This window comes from Polypterus senegalus, unplaced genomic scaffold, assembly GCF_016835505.1.
Source record: "Polypterus senegalus isolate Bchr_013 unplaced genomic scaffold, ASM1683550v1 scaffold_5055, whole genome shotgun sequence".
NCBI classification, from domain to species: Eukaryota; Metazoa; Chordata; class Cladistia; order Polypteriformes; family Polypteridae; genus Polypterus; species Polypterus senegalus.
This window is the reverse complement of record NW_024381348.1, coordinates 53-14,763: the sequence shown is the minus strand read 5'-3', so window position 1 is coordinate 14,763 and position 14,711 is coordinate 53. Positions and strand designations below refer to the sequence as shown.

The window sequence follows — 14,711 nt, the reverse complement described above, 5'->3', positions numbered from 1 at the left end:
CGATGATGAAAGTTTTAGGTGCATTTGAAGAAGATGACTGCTTTTTCGGGTCCCCGTGTCCCCTCTGCTTTTCAGGGGGAAAAGATGAACGTTTCTCTTCATCGGGGGCTTCCTTTGGGGGTGAATTCAAACAACATAACAAACTTCCATCTTTCAAAGTGATCTGGGGGTGCACTTGTTGAAAAAACGTTCACCTATCATTTTTTTCTTTTTGTTATTGAATTACCAAGAGTTGGACATTTGTTGCATGTTAACTGTCTTTTAGGCGTATCAGGTGACAAAGCTAGAGTCTTTTTCTGACATCTGGCGCCGTGGCTTAGATGGTTAAAGCGCCTGTCTAGTAAACAGGAGATCCTGAGTTCGAGTCTCAGCGGTGCCTGCAGTTAGTCATACTCTTTCGAGTTGATGTTCAATTTGGCACTCGGATGTTCCTGGAAACTTTGCAAAGAACATGTTAGCTTTGTCCGTTTCAGTGCAGAAGGTGGAGGTGGAGCGCAGCTCTCAGCTTTTATTGTCTTTGCTTTGGCCAGTGAAAGACATAGGGGAAAGCGAAACCTGCCGTCGTGATGTAACAGATTGCTCTGTAGTGACGTGTAACAGATTGCTCTGTAGCAAGGCAGCGATGAAAGAGATCAATTGATGACGATATGAGTTTAGATGAAGTGTCCGTACTTAAATATAGAACGTGGCATGATGCGTTACCAGACCAGTGAATTTAAATTTAGGAGGAATGACCAGAAGGATCGGCTTTTGCTCACGTGACAAGTTGGCCGAGTGGTTAAGGCGTTGAACTGCAATTCTTTTGTGCTATGCACGCGGGTTCGAATCCCACCCTTGTCTTTACTTTAAACCTTAGAGTCAATTTTCCTTCCTGCAGCTATTTGTGCCAGCAGATCAAATTCAAAAAGAAAATATTTCGACGATGCTTTCTGTAAAAGACCCCACCTCCCTCTAAACTCAACGATTGCCTCTTAAAGCACCTGTCTTGTAAACAGGCGATCTTGAGTTCAGTCTCGGCGGTGCCTGCAGTTTGTCATACTCTTTCGAGTTGATTTTCATCTTGGTACTCGGATGTGCCTGCAAACTTTGCAAGGAACATTTTAGCTTTGTCCGTTTCAGTGCAGAACGCGGAGGTGGAGCGCAGCTCTCAGCTTTTATTGTCTTTGCTTTGGCCAGTGAAAGACATAGAGGAAAGCGAAAGCCTGCCTACTTGTCTGCCGTCGTGACGTGTAACTGATTGCTCTGTAGCAAGGCAGCAATGAAACAGAACAATTGATGACCATATGAGTTTAGATTAAGTATCCGTACTTAAAAATAGAGCATGGCATGATGCGTTACCAGACCAGTGAATTTAAATTTAGGAGGAATAACCAGAAGGATTGGCTTTTGGTGCACGTGACAAGTTGGCCGAGTGGTTAAGGCGATGGATTGCTATTCCATTGTGCTATGCACGCTTGGGTTCGAATGCCAACCTTGTCTTGTCTTTAAACCTTAGAGTTTATTATCCTTCCTGCAGCTATCTGTGCCAGCAGATCAAATTCAAGAAGAAAATATTCGAAGCTGCTTTCCGCTAAACACCCCACCTCCCTCTAAACACAACGATTTCCTCTTAAGGGACTTTCTCAGTCTGCGCAACACCTGTTGCTCAAAGGCAGTATCTTTTTCGGTACTTTAGAATCAAAAAAGACTGCCTTAAACATTCTGTTTTACAGAGTGAAATGGAAAGTTGACAAGGCAGGTTTTGATATGGGACGCCGTGGCTTAGCTGGTTAAAGCACCTGTCTTGTAAACGGGAGATCCTGAGTTTGAATCTCAGCAGTGCCTTCTTCACTCTGTTTCCTTGGATTTCTTTTCTGCGGTACACGCACAGCTGAAACCGTGGCAAAGTGAACTTGAAATTAGACTGTGCACAAACCTTGCCTCATACTTGCCCGTTTTTACGTTTTCATCTATATTTTGAAGTCCTTAATCGAATTCGACAAAAGAGAATGGAAAACCTCGATGATGAAAGGATTTTAAGGTGCATTTGAAGAAGATGACTGCTTTTGTCAGGTCCGCGTGTCCGCTCTGCTTTTCAGGGAATAGATGAACGTTTCTCTTCATCGGAGGGCTTCCTTTGAGCATTGAATTCAAACAACATAAGGCAAACTTCCATCTTTCCAAAAGCCCTGATCGTGGAGGTGCACTTGTTGAAAATGCGTTCACCTATCATTTTTTTTTCTTTTGTTATTGAATTACCAAGAGTTGGACATTTGTTGCATGTTAACTGTCTTTTAGGCGTATCAGGTGACAAAGCTAGAGTCTTTTTCTGACATCTGGCGCCGTGGCTTAGATGGTTAAAGCGCCTGTCTAGTAAACAGGAGATCCTGAGTTCGAGTCTCAGCGGTGCCTGCAGTTAGTCATACTCTTTCGAGTTGATGTTCAATTTGGCACTCGGATGTTCCTGGAAACTTTGCAAAGAACATGTTAGCTTTGTCCGTTTCAGTGCAGAAGGTGGAGGTGGAGCGCAGCTCTCAGCTTTTATTGTCTTTGCTTTGGCCAGTGAAAGACATAGGGGAAAGCGAAAGCCTGCCTGCCGTCGTGGCGTGTAACAGATTGCTCTGTAGTGACGTGTAACAGATTGCTCTGTAGCAAGGCAGCGATGAAAGAGATCAATTGATGACGATATGAGTTTAGATGAAGTGTCCGTACTTAAATATAGAACGTGGCATGATGCGTTACCAGACCAGTGAATTTAAATTTAGGAGGAATGACCAGAAGGATCGGCTTTTTGCTCACGTGACAAGTTGGCCGAGTGGTTAAGGCGTTGAACTGCAATTCTTTTGTGCTATGCACGCTTGGGTTCGAATCCCACCCTTGTCTTTACTTTAAACCTTAGAGTCAATTTTCCTTCCTGCAGCTATTTGTGCCAGCAGATCAAATTCAAAAAGAAAATATTTCGACGATGCTTTCTGTAAAAGACCCCACCTCCCTCTAAACTCAACGATTGCCTCTTAAAGCACCTGTCTTGTAAACAGGCGATCCTGAGTTCGAGTCTCGGCGGTGCCTGCAGTTTGTCATACTCTTTCGAGTTGATTTTCATCTTGGTACTCGGATGTGCCTGCAAACTTTGCAAGGAACATTTTAGCTTTGTCCGTTTCAGTGCAGAACGCGGAGGTGGAGCGCAGCTCTCAGCTTTATTGTCTTTGCTTTGGCCAGTGAAAGACATAGAGGAAAGCGAAAGCCTGCCTACTTGTCTGCCGTCGTGACGTGTAACTGATTGCTCTGTAGCAAGGCAGCAATGAAACAGAACAATTGATGACCATATGAGTTTAGATTAAGTATCCGTACTTAAAAATAGAGCATGGCATGATGCGTTACCAGACCAGTGAATTTAAATTTAGGAGGAATAACCAGAAGGATCGGCTTTTGCGCACGTGACAAGTTGGCCGAGTGGTTAAGGCGATGGATTGCTATTCCATTGTGCTATGCACGCTTGGGTTCGAATGCCAACCTTGTCTTGTCTTTAAACCTTAGAGTTTATTATCCTTCCTGCAGCTATCTGTGCCAGCAGATCAAATTCAAGAAGAAAATATTCCGAAGCTGCTTTCCGTTAAACACCCCACCTCCCTCTAAACACAACGATTTCCTCTTAAGGGACTTTCTCAGTCTGCGCAACACCTGTTGCTCAAAGGCAGTATCTTTTTCGGTACTTTAGAATCAAAAAAGACTGCCTTAAACATTCTGTTTTACAGAGTGAAATGGAAAGTTGACAAGGCAGGTTTTGATATGGGACGCCGTGGCTTAGCTGGTTAAAGCACCTGTCTTGTAAACGGGAGATCCTGAGTTTGAATCTCAGCAGTGCCTTCTTCACTCTGTTTCCTTGGATTTCTTTTCTGCGGTACACGCACAGCTGAAACCGTGGCAAAGTGAACTTGAAATTAGACTGTGCACAAACCTTGCCTCATACTTGCCCGTTTTTACGTTTTCATCTATATTTTGAAGTCCTTAATCGAATTCGACAAAGAGAATGGAAAACCTCGATGATGAAAGGATTTTAAGGTGCATTTGAAGAAGATGACTGCTTTTGTCAGGTCCGCGTGTCCGCTCTGCTTTTCAGGGAATAGATGAACGTTTCTCTTCATCGGAGGGCTTCCTTTGAGCATTGAATTCAAACAACATAAGGCAAACTTCCATCTTTCCAAAAGCCCTGATCGTGGAGGTGCACTTGTTGAAAATGCGTTCACCTATCATTTTTTTTTCGTTTTGTTATTGAATTACCAAGAGTTGGACATTTGTTGCATGTTAACTGTCTTTTAGGCGTATCAGGTGACAAAGCTAGAGTCTTTTTCTGACATCTGGCGCCGTGGCTTAGATGGTTAAAGCGCCTGTCTAGTAAACAGGAGATCCTGAGTTCGAGTCTCAGCGGTGCCTGCAGTTAGTCATACTCTTTCGAGTTGATGTTCAATTTGGCACTCGGATGTTCCTGGAAACTTTGCAAAGAACATGTTAGCTTTGTCCGTTTCAGTGCAGAAGGTGGAGGTGGAGCGCAGCTCTTTGCTTTGGCCAGTGAAAGACATAGGGAAGGCGAAAGCCTGCCTGCCGTCGTGACGTGTAACAGATTGCTCTGTAGCGTGTAACAGGCTCTGTAGCGCGATGAAAGAGATCAATTGATGACGATATGAGTTTAGATGAAGTGTCCGTACTTAAATATAGAACGTGGCATGATGCGTTACCAGACCAGTGAATTTAAATTTAGGAGGAATGACCAGAAGGATCGGCTTTTTGCTCACGTGACAAGTTGGCGAGTGGTTAAGGCGTTGAACTGCAATTCTTTTGTGCTATGCACGCTTGGGTTCGAATCCCACCCTTGTCTTTACTTTAAACCTTAGAGTCAATTTTCCTTCCTGCAGCTATTTGTGCCAGCAGATCAAATTCAAAAAGAAAATATTTCGACGATGCTTTCTGTAAAAGACCCCACCTCCCTCTAAACTCAACGATTGCCTCTTAAAGCACCTGTCTTGTAAACAGGCGATCCTGAGTTCGAGTCTCGGCCAGTGCCTGCAGTTTGTCATACTCTTTCGAGTTGATTTTCATCTTGGTACTCGGATGTGCCTGCAAACTTTGCAAAGAACATGTTAGCTTTGTCCGTTTCAGTGCAGAAGGTGGAGGTGGAGCGCAGCTCTCAGCTTTTATTGTCTTTGCTTTGGCCAGTGAAAGACATAGAGGAAAGCGAAAGCCTGCCTACTTGTCTGCCGTCGTGACGTGTAACTGATTGCTCTGTAGCAAGGCAGCAATGAAACAGAACAATTGATGACCATATGAGTTTAGATTAAGTATCCGTACTAAAAATAGAGCATGGCATGATGCGTTACCAGACCAGTGAATTTAAATTTAGGAGGAATAACCAGAAGGATCGGCTTTTGCTCGTGACAAGTTGGCCGAGTGGTTAAGGCGATGGATTGCTATTCCATTGTGCTATGCACGCTTGGGTTCGAATGCCAACCTTGTCTTGTCTTTAAACCTTAGAGTTTATTATCCTTCCTGCAGCTATCTGTGCCAGCAGATCAAATTCAAGAAGAAAATATTCCGAAGCTGCTTTCCGTTAAACACCCCACCTCCCTCTAAACACAACGATTTCCTCTTAAGGGACTTTCTGTCCGTCAGCAACACCTGTTGCTCAAAGGCAGTATCTTTTTCGGTACTTTAGAATCAAAAAAGACTGCCTTAAACATTCTGTTTTACAGAGTGAAATGGAAAGTTGACAAGGCAGGTTTTGATATGGGACGCCGTGGCTTAGCTGGTTAAAGCACCTGTCTTGTAAACGGGAGATCCTGAGTTTGAATCTCAGCAGTGCCTTCTTCACTCTGTTTCCTTGGATTTCTTTTCTGCGGTACACGCACAGCTGAAACCGTGGCAAAGTGAACTTGAAATTAGACTGTGCACAAACCTTGCCTCATACTTGCCCGTTTTTACGTTTTCATCTATATTTTTGAAGTCCTTAATCGAATTCGACAAAGAGAATGGAAAACCTCGATGATGAAAGGATTTTAAGGTGCATTTGAAGAAGATGACTGCTTTTGTCAGGTCCGTGTCCGCTCTGCTTTTCAGGGAATAGATGAACGTTTCTCTTCATCGGAGGGCTTCCTTTGAGCATTGAATTCAAACAACATAAGGCAAACTTCCATCTTTCCAAAAGCCCTGATCGTGGAGGTGCACTTGTTGAAAATGCGTTCACCTATCTTTTTTTTCTTTTTGTTATTGAATTACCAAGAGTTGGACATTTGTTGCATGTTAACTGTCTTTTAGGCGTATCAGGTGACAAAGCTAGAGTCTTTTTCTGACATCTGGCGCCGTGGCTTAGATGGTTAAAGCGCCTGTCTAGTAAACAGGAGATCCTGAGTTCGAGTCTCAGCGGTGCCTGCAGTTAGTCATACTCTTTCGAGTTGATGTTCAATTTGGCACTCGGATGTTCCTGGAAACTTTGCAAAGAACATGTTAGCTTTGTCCGTTTCAGTGCAGAAGGTGGAGGTGGAGCGCAGCTCTCAGCTTTTATTGTCTTTGCTTTGGCCAGTGAAAGACATAGGGGAAAGCGAAAGCCTGCCTGCCGTGACGTGTAACAGATTGCTCTGTAGTGACGTGTAACAGATTGCTCTGTAGCAAGGCAGCGATGAAAGAGATCAATTGATGACGATATGAGTTTAGATGAAGTGTCCGTACTTAAATATAGAACGTGGCATGATGCGTTACCAGACCAGTGAATTTAAATTTAGGAGGAATGACCAGAAGGATCGGCTTTTTGCTCACGTGACAAGTTGGCGAGTGGTTAAGGCGTTGAACTGCAATTCTTTTGTGCTATGCACGCTTGGGTTCGAATCCCACCCTTGTCTTTACTTTAAACCTTAGAGTCAATTTTCCTTCCTGCAGCTATTTGTGCCAGCAGATCAAATTCAAAAAGAAAATATTTCGACGATGCTTTCTGTAAAAGACCCCACCTCCCTCTAAACTCAACGATTGCCTCTTAAAGCACCTGTCTTGTAAACAGGCGATCCTGAGTTCGAGTCTCGGCGGTGCCTGCAGTTTGTCATACTCTTTCGAGTTGATTTTCATCTTGGTACTCGGATGTGCCTGCAAACTTTGCAAGGAACATTTTAGCTTTGTCCGTTTCAGTGCAGAACGCGGAGGTGGAGCGCAGCTCTCAGCTTTATTGTCTTTGCTTTGGCCAGTGAAAGACATAGAGGAAAGCGAAAGCCTGCCTACTTGTCTGCCGTCGTGACGTGTAACTGATTGCTCTGTAGCAAGGCAGCAATGAAACAGAACAATTGATGACCATATGAGTTTAGATTAAGTATCCGTACTTAAAAATAGAGCATGGCATGATGCGTTACCAGACCAGTGAATTTAAATTTAGGAGGAATAACCAGAAGGATCGGCTTTTGCGCGCGTGACAAGTTGGCGAGTGGTTAAGGCGATGGATTGCTATTCCATTGTGCTATGCACGCTTGGGTTCGAATGCCAACCTTGTCTTGTCTTTAAACCTTAGAGTTTATTATCCTTCCTGCAGCTATCTGTGCCAGCAGATCAAATTCAAGAAGAAAATATTCCGAAGCTGCTTTCCGTTAAACACCCCACCTCCCTCTAAACACAACGATTTCCTCTTAAGGGACTTTCTCAGTCTGCGCAACACCTGTTGCTCAAAGGCAGTATCTTTTTCGGTACTTTAGAATCAAAAAAGACTGCCTTAAACATTCTGTTTTACAGAGTGAAATGGAAAGTTGACAAGGCAGGTTTTGATATGGGACGCCGTGGCTTAGCTGGTTAAAGCACCTGTCTTGTAAACGGGAGATCCTGAGTTTGAATCTCAGCAGTGCCTTCTTCACTCTGTTTCCTTGGATTTCTTTTCTGCACACGCACAGCTGAAACCGTGGCAAAGTGAACTTGAAATTAGACTGTGCACAAACCTTGCCTCATACTTGCCCGTTTTCGTTTTCATCTATATTTTGAAGTCCTTAATCGAATTCGACAAAAGAGAATGGAAAACCTCGATGATGAAAGGATTTTAAGGTGCATTTGAAGAAGATGACTGCTTTTGTCAGGTCCGCGTGTCCGCTCTGCTTTTCAGGGAATAGATGAACGTTTCTCTTCATCGGAGGGCTTCCTTTGAGCATTGAATTCAAACAACATAAGGCAAACTTCCATCTTTCCAAAAGCCCTGATCGTGGAGGTGCACTTGTTGAAAATGCGTTCACCTATCATTTTTTTTCTTTTGTTATTGAATTACCAAGAGTTGGACATTTGTTGCATGTTAACTGTCTTTTAGGCGTATCAGGTGACAAAGCTAGAGTCTTTTTCTGACATCTGGCGCCGTGGCTTAGATGGTTAAAGCGCCTGTCTAGTAAACAGGAGATCCTGAGTTCGAGTCTCAGCGGTGCCTGCAGTTAGTCATACTCTTTCGAGTTGATGTTCAATTTGGCACTCGGATGTTCCTGGAAACTTTGCAAAGAACATGTTAGCTTTGTCCGTTTCAGTGCAGAAGGTGGAGGTGGAGCGCAGCTCTCAGCTTTTATTGTCTTTGCTTTGGCCAGTGAAAGACATAGGGAAAGCGAAAGCCTGCCTGCCGTCGTGGCGTGTAACAGATTGCTCTGTAGTGACGTGTAACAGATTGCTCTGTAGCAAGGCAGCGATGAAAGAGATCAATTGATGACGATATGAGTTTAGATGAAGTGTCCGTACTTAAATATAGAACGTGGCATGATGCGTTACCAGACCAGTGAATTTAAATTTAGGAGGAATGACCAGAAGGATCGGCTTTTTGCTCACGTGACAAGTTGGCGAGTGGTTAAGGCGTTGAACTGCAATTCTTTTTGCTATGCACGCTTGGGTTCGAATCCCACCCTTGTCTTTACTTTAAACCTTAGAGTCAATTTTCCTTCCTGCAGCTATTTGTGCCAGCAGATCAAATTCAAAAAGAAAATATTTCGACGATGCTTTCTGTAAAAGACCCCACCTCCCTCTAAACTCAACGATTGCCTCTTAAAGCACCTGTCTTGTAAACAGGCGATCCTGAGTTCGAGTCTCGGCGGTGCCTGCAGTTTGTCATACTCTTTCGAGTTGATTTTCATCTTGGTACTCGGATGTGCCTGCAAACTTTGCAAGGAACATTTTAGCTTTGTCCGTTTCAGTGCAGAACGCGGAGGTGGAGCGCAGCTCTCAGCTTTTTGTCTTTGCTTTGGCCAGTGAAAGACATAGAGGAAAGCGAAAGCCTGCCTACTTGTCTGCCGTCGTGACGTGTAACTGATTGCTCTGTAGCAAGGCAGCAATGAAACAGAACAATTGATGACCATATGAGTTTAGATTAAGTATCCGTACTTAAAAATAGAGCATGGCATGATGCGTTACCAGACCAGTGAATTTAAATTTAGGAGGAATAACCAGAAGGATCGGCTTTTGCGCGTGACAAGTTGGCCGAGTGGTTAAGGCGATGGATTGCTATTCCATTGTGCTATGCACGCTTGGGTTCGAATGCCAACCTTGTCTTGTCTTTAAACCTTAGAGTTTATTATCCTTCCTGCAGCTATCTGTGCCAGCAGATCAAATTCAAGAAGAAAATATTCCGAAGCTGCTTTCCGTTAAACACCCCACCTCCCTCTAAACACAACGATTTCCTCTTAAGGGACTTTCTCAGTCTGCGCGAACACCTGTTGCTCAAAGGCAGTATCTTTTTCGGTACTTTAGAATCAAAAAAGACTGCCTTAAACATTCTGTTTTACAGAGTGAAATGGAAAGTTGACAAGGCAGGTTTTGATATGGGACGCCGTGGCTTAGCTGGTTAAAGCACCTGTCTTGTAAACGGGAGATCCTGAGTTTGAATCTCAGCAGTGCCTTCTTCACTCTGTTTCCTTGGATTTCTTTTCTGCGGTACACGCACAGCTGAAACCGTGGCAAAGTGAACTTGAAATTAGACTGTGCACAAACCTTGCCTCATACTTGCCCGTTTTTACGTTTTCATCTATATTTTTGAAGTCCTTAATCGAATTCGACAAAAGAGAATGGAAAACCTCGATGATGAAAGGATTTTAAGGTGCATTTGAAGAAGATGACTGCTTTTGTCAGGTCCGCGTGTCCGCTCTGCTTTTCAGGGAATAGATGAACGTTTCTCTTCATCGGAGGGCTTCCTTTGAGCATTGAATTCAAACAACATAAGGCAAACTTCCATCTTTCCAAAAGCCCCTGATCGTGGAGGTGCACTTGTTGAAAATGCGTTCACCTATCATTTTTTTTTTTTCTTATTGAATTACCAAGAGTTGGACATTTGTTGCATGTTAACTGTCTTTTAGGCGTATCAGGTGACAAAGCTAGAGTCTTTTTCTGACATCTGGCGCCGTGGCTTAGATGGTTAAAGCGCCTGTCTAGTAAACAGGAGATCCTGAGTTCGAGTCTCAGCGGTGCCTGCAGTTAGTCATACTCTTTCGAGTTGATGTTCAATTTGGCACTCGGATGTTCCTGGAAACTTTGCAAAGAACATGTTAGCTTTGTCCGTTTCAGTGCAGAAGGTGGAGGTGGAGCGCAGCTCTCAGCTTTTATTGTCTTTGCTTTGGCCAGTGAAAGACATAGGGGAAAGCGAAAGCCTGCCTTAACGTCGTTGTCGTGTACGTGTAACAGATTGCTCTGTAGCAAGGCAGCGATGAAAGAGATCAATTGATGACGATATGAGTTTAGATGAAGTGTCCGTACTTAAATATAGAACGTGGCATGATGCTTTACCAGACCAGTGAATTTAAATTTAGGAGGAATGACCAGAAGGATCGGCTTTTTGCTCACGTGACAAGTTGGCCGAGTGGTTAAGGCGTTGAACTGCAATTCTTTTGTGCTATGCACGCTTGGGTTCGAATCCCACCCTTGTCTTTACTTTAAACCTTAGAGTCAATTTTCCTTCCTGCAGCTATTTGTGCCAGCAGATCAAATTCAAAAGAAAATATTTCGACGATGCTTTCTGTAAAAGACCCCACCTCCCTCTAAACTCAACGATTGCCTCTTAAAGCACCTGTCTTGTAAACAGGCGATCCTGAGTTCGAGTCTCGGCGGTGCCTGCAGTTTGTCATACTCTTTCGAGTTGATTTTCATCTTGGTACTCGGATGTGCCTGCAAACTTTGCAAGGAACATTTTAGCTTTGTCCGTTTCAGTGCAGAACGCGGAGGTGGAGCGCAGCTCTCAGCTTTTATTGTCTTTGCTTTGGCCAGTGAAAGACATAGAGGAAAGCGAAAGCCTGCCTACTTGTCTGTCGTCGTGACGTGTAACTGATTGCTCTGTAGCAAGGCAGCAATGAAACAGAACAATTGATGACCATATGAGTTTAGATTAAGTATCCGTGCTTAAAAATAGAGCATGGCATGATGCGTTACCAGACCAGTGAATTTAAATTTAGGAGGAATAACCAGAAGGATCGGCTTTTTGCGCACGTGACAAGTTGGCCGAGTGGTTAAGGCGATGGATTGCTATTCCATTGTGCTATGCACGCTTGGGTTCGAATGCCAACCTTGTCTTGTCTTTAAACCTTAGAGTTTATTATCCTTCCTGCAGCTATCTGTGCCAGCAGATCAAATTCAAGAAGAAAATATTCCGAAGCTGCTTTCCGTTAAACACCCCACCTCCCTCTAAACACAACGATTTCCTCTTAAGGGACTTTCTCAGTCTGCGCAACACCTGTTGCTCAAAGGCAGTATCTTTTTCGGTACTTTAGAATCAAAAAAGACTGCCTTAAACATTCTGTTTTACAGAGTGAAATGGAAAGTTGACAAGGCAGGTTTTGATATGGGACGCCGTGGCTTAGCTGGTTAAAGCACCTGTCTTGTAAACGGGAGATCCTGAGTTTGAATCTCAGCAGTGCCTTCTTCACTCTGTTTCCTTGGATTTCTTTTCTGCGGTACACGCACAGCTGAAACCGTGGCAAAGTGAACTTGAAATTAGACTGTGCACAAACCTTGCCTCATACTTGCCCGTTTTTACGTTTTCATCTATATTTTTGAAGTCCTTAATCGAATTCGAAAAGAGAATGGAAAACCTCGATGATGAAAGGATTTTAAGGTGCATTTGAAGAAGATGACTGCTTTTGTCAGGTCCGCGTGTCCGCTCTGCTTTTCAGGGAATAGATGAACGTTTCTCTTCATCGGAGGGCTTCCTTTGAGCATTGAATTCAAACAACATAAGGCAAACTTCCATCTTTCCAAAAGCCCTGATCGTGGAGGTGCACTTGTTGAAAATGCGTTCACCTATCATTTTTTTCTTTTGTTATTGAATTACCAAGAGTTGGACATTTGTTGCATGTTAACTGTCTTTTAGGCGTATCAGGTGACAAAGCTAGAGTCTTTTTCTGACATCTGGCGCCGTGGCTTAGATGGTTAAAGCGCCTGTCTAGTAAACAGGAGATCCTGAGTTCGAGTCTCAGCGGTGCCTGCAGTTAGTCATACTCTTTCGAGTTGATGTTCAATTTGGCACTCGGATGTTCCTGGAAACTTTGCAAAGAACATGTTAGCTTTGTCCGTTTCAGTGCAGAAGGTGGAGGTGGAGCGCAGCTCTCAGCTTTTATTGTCTTTGCTTTGGCCAGTGAAAGACATAGGGGAAAGCGAAAGCCTGCCTGCCGTCGTGACGTGTAACAGATTGCTCTGTAGCAAGGCAGCGATGAAAGAGATCAATTGATGACGATATGAGTTTAGATGAAGTGTCCGTACTTAAATATAGAACGTGGCATGATGCGTTACCAGACCAGTGAATTTAAATTTAGGAGGAATGACCAGAAGGATCGGCTTTTTGCTCACGTGACAAGTTGGCGAGTGGTTAAGGCGTTGAACTGCAATTCTTTTGTGCTATGCACGCTTGGGTTCGAATCCCACCCTTGTCTTTACTTTAAACCTTAGAGTCAATTTTCCTTCCTGCAGCTATTTGTGCCAGCAGATCAAATTCAAAAAGAAAATATTTCGACGATGCTTTCTGTAAAAGACCCCACCTCCCTCTAAACTCAACGATTGCCTCTTAAAGCACCTGTCTTGTAAACAGGCGATCCTGAGTTCGAGTCTCGGCGGTGCCTGCAGTTTGTCATACTCTTTCGAGTTGATTTTCATCTTGGTACTCGGATGTGCCTGCAAACTTTGCAAGGAACATTTTAGCTTTGTCCGTTTCAGTGCAGAACGCGGAGGTGGAGCGCAGCTCTCAGCTTTTATTGTCTTTGCTTTGGCCAGTGAAAGACATAGAGGAAAGCGAAAGCCTGCCTACTTGTCTGCCGTCGTGACGTGTAACTGATTGCTCTGTAGCAAGGCAGCAATGAAACAGAACAATTGATGACCATATGAGTTTAGATTAAGTATCCGTACTTAAAAATAGAGCATGGCATGATGCGTTACCAGACCAGTGAATTTAAATTTAGGAGGAATAACCAGAAGGATCGGCTTTTGCGCCGTGACAAGTTGGCCGAGTGGTTAAGGCGATGGATTGCTATTCCATTGTGCTATGCACGCTTGGTTCGAATGCCAACCTTGTCTTGTCTTTAAACCTTAGAGTTTATTATCCTTCCTGCAGCTATCTGTGCCAGCAGATCAAATTCAAGAAGAAAATATTCCGAAGCTGCTTTCCGTTAAACACCCCACCTCCCTCTAAACACAACGATTTCCTCTTAAGGACTTTCTCAGTCTGCGCAACACCTGTTGCTCAAAGGCAGTATCTTTTTCGGTACTTTAGAATCAAAAAAGACTGCCTTAAACATTCTGTTTTACAGAGTGAAATGGAAAGTTGACAAGGCAGGTTTTGATATGGGACGCCGTGGCTTAGCTGGTTAAAGCACCTGTCTTGTAAACGGAGATCCTGAGTTTGAATCTCAGCAGTGCCTTCTTCACTCTGTTTCCTTGGATTTCTTTCTGCGGTACACGCACAGCTGAAACCGTGGCAAAGTGAACTTGAATTAGACTGTGCACAAACCTTGCCTCATACTTGCCCGTTTTCATCTATATTTTTGAAGTCCTTAATCGAATTCGACAAAAGAGAATGGAAAACCTCGATGATGAAAGGATTTTAAGGTGCATTTGAAGAAGATGACTGCTTTTGTCAGGTCCGCGTGTCCGCTCTGCTTTTCAGGGAATAGATGAACGTTTCTCTTCATCGGAGGGCTTCCTTTGAGCATTGAATTCAAACAACATAAGGCAAACTTCCATCTTTCCAAAAGCCCTGATCGTGGAGGTGCACTTGTTGAAAATGCGTTCACCTATCATTTTTTTTCTTTTTGTTATTGAATTACCAAGAGTTGGACATTTGTTGCATGTTAACTGTCTTTTAGGCGTATCAGGTGACAAAGCTAGAGTCTTTTTCTGACATCTGGCGCCGTGGCTTAGATGGTTAAAGCGCCTGTCTAGTAAACAGGAGATCCTGAGTTCGAGTCTCAGCGGTGCCTGCAGTTAGTCATACTCTTTCGAGTTGATGTTCAATTTGGCACTCGGATGTTCCTGGAAACTTTGCAAAGAACATGTTAGCTTTGTCCGTTTCAGTGCAGAAGGTGGAGGTGGAGCGCAGCTCTCAGCTTTTATTGTCTTTGCTTTGGCCAGTGAAAGACATAGGGAAAGCGAAAGCCTGCCTGCCGTCGTGACGTGTAACAGATTGCTCTGTAGTGACGCGTGTAACAGATTGCTCTGTAGCAAGGCAGCGATGAAAGAGATCAATTATGACGATATGAGTTTAGATGAAGTCG

At 43.8% G+C, this 14,711-nt stretch overlaps 13 non-coding genes across 13 annotated transcripts; all 13 read left to right on the top strand.

Annotated features, from left to right (window-relative positions):
• The first annotated feature begins 305 nt into the window (after nt 1-305).
• trnat-agu lies at nt 306-379 on the top strand. The gene has a single exon. It is a non-coding gene; the product is annotated as a tRNA-Thr (tRNA).
• Nucleotides 380-1,397: 1,018 nt separating this feature from the next.
• Nucleotides 1,398-1,479, top strand: trnas-gcu. Its single transcript has one exon. It is a non-coding gene; the product is annotated as a tRNA-Ser (tRNA).
• Nucleotides 1,480-2,317: 838 nt separating this feature from the next.
• On the top strand, nt 2,318-2,391 carry trnat-agu. The gene has a single exon. It is a non-coding gene; the product is annotated as a tRNA-Thr (tRNA).
• A 1,027-nt stretch (nt 2,392-3,418) lies between these two features.
• On the top strand, nt 3,419-3,500 carry trnas-gcu. The gene has a single exon. It is a non-coding gene; the product is annotated as a tRNA-Ser (tRNA).
• An 839-nt stretch (nt 3,501-4,339) lies between these two features.
• Nucleotides 4,340-4,413, top strand: trnat-agu. Its single transcript has one exon. It is a non-coding gene; the product is annotated as a tRNA-Thr (tRNA).
• A 997-nt stretch (nt 4,414-5,410) lies between these two features.
• Nucleotides 5,411-5,492, top strand: trnas-gcu. The gene has a single exon. It is a non-coding gene; the product is annotated as a tRNA-Ser (tRNA).
• An 836-nt stretch (nt 5,493-6,328) lies between these two features.
• trnat-agu lies at nt 6,329-6,402 on the top strand. The gene has a single exon. It is a non-coding gene; the product is annotated as a tRNA-Thr (tRNA).
• Nucleotides 6,403-8,339: 1,937 nt separating this feature from the next.
• trnat-agu lies at nt 8,340-8,413 on the top strand. Its single transcript has one exon. It is a non-coding gene; the product is annotated as a tRNA-Thr (tRNA).
• A 1,021-nt stretch (nt 8,414-9,434) lies between these two features.
• Nucleotides 9,435-9,516, top strand: trnas-gcu. The gene has a single exon. It is a non-coding gene; the product is annotated as a tRNA-Ser (tRNA).
• Nucleotides 9,517-10,356: 840 nt separating this feature from the next.
• trnat-agu lies at nt 10,357-10,430 on the top strand. The gene has a single exon. It is a non-coding gene; the product is annotated as a tRNA-Thr (tRNA).
• A 1,011-nt stretch (nt 10,431-11,441) lies between these two features.
• On the top strand, nt 11,442-11,523 carry trnas-gcu. The gene has a single exon. It is a non-coding gene; the product is annotated as a tRNA-Ser (tRNA).
• An 836-nt stretch (nt 11,524-12,359) lies between these two features.
• On the top strand, nt 12,360-12,433 carry trnat-agu. The gene has a single exon. It is a non-coding gene; the product is annotated as a tRNA-Thr (tRNA).
• Nucleotides 12,434-14,343: 1,910 nt separating this feature from the next.
• Nucleotides 14,344-14,417, top strand: trnat-agu. The gene has a single exon. It is a non-coding gene; the product is annotated as a tRNA-Thr (tRNA).
• The last annotated feature ends 294 nt before the right edge of the window (nt 14,418-14,711 follow it).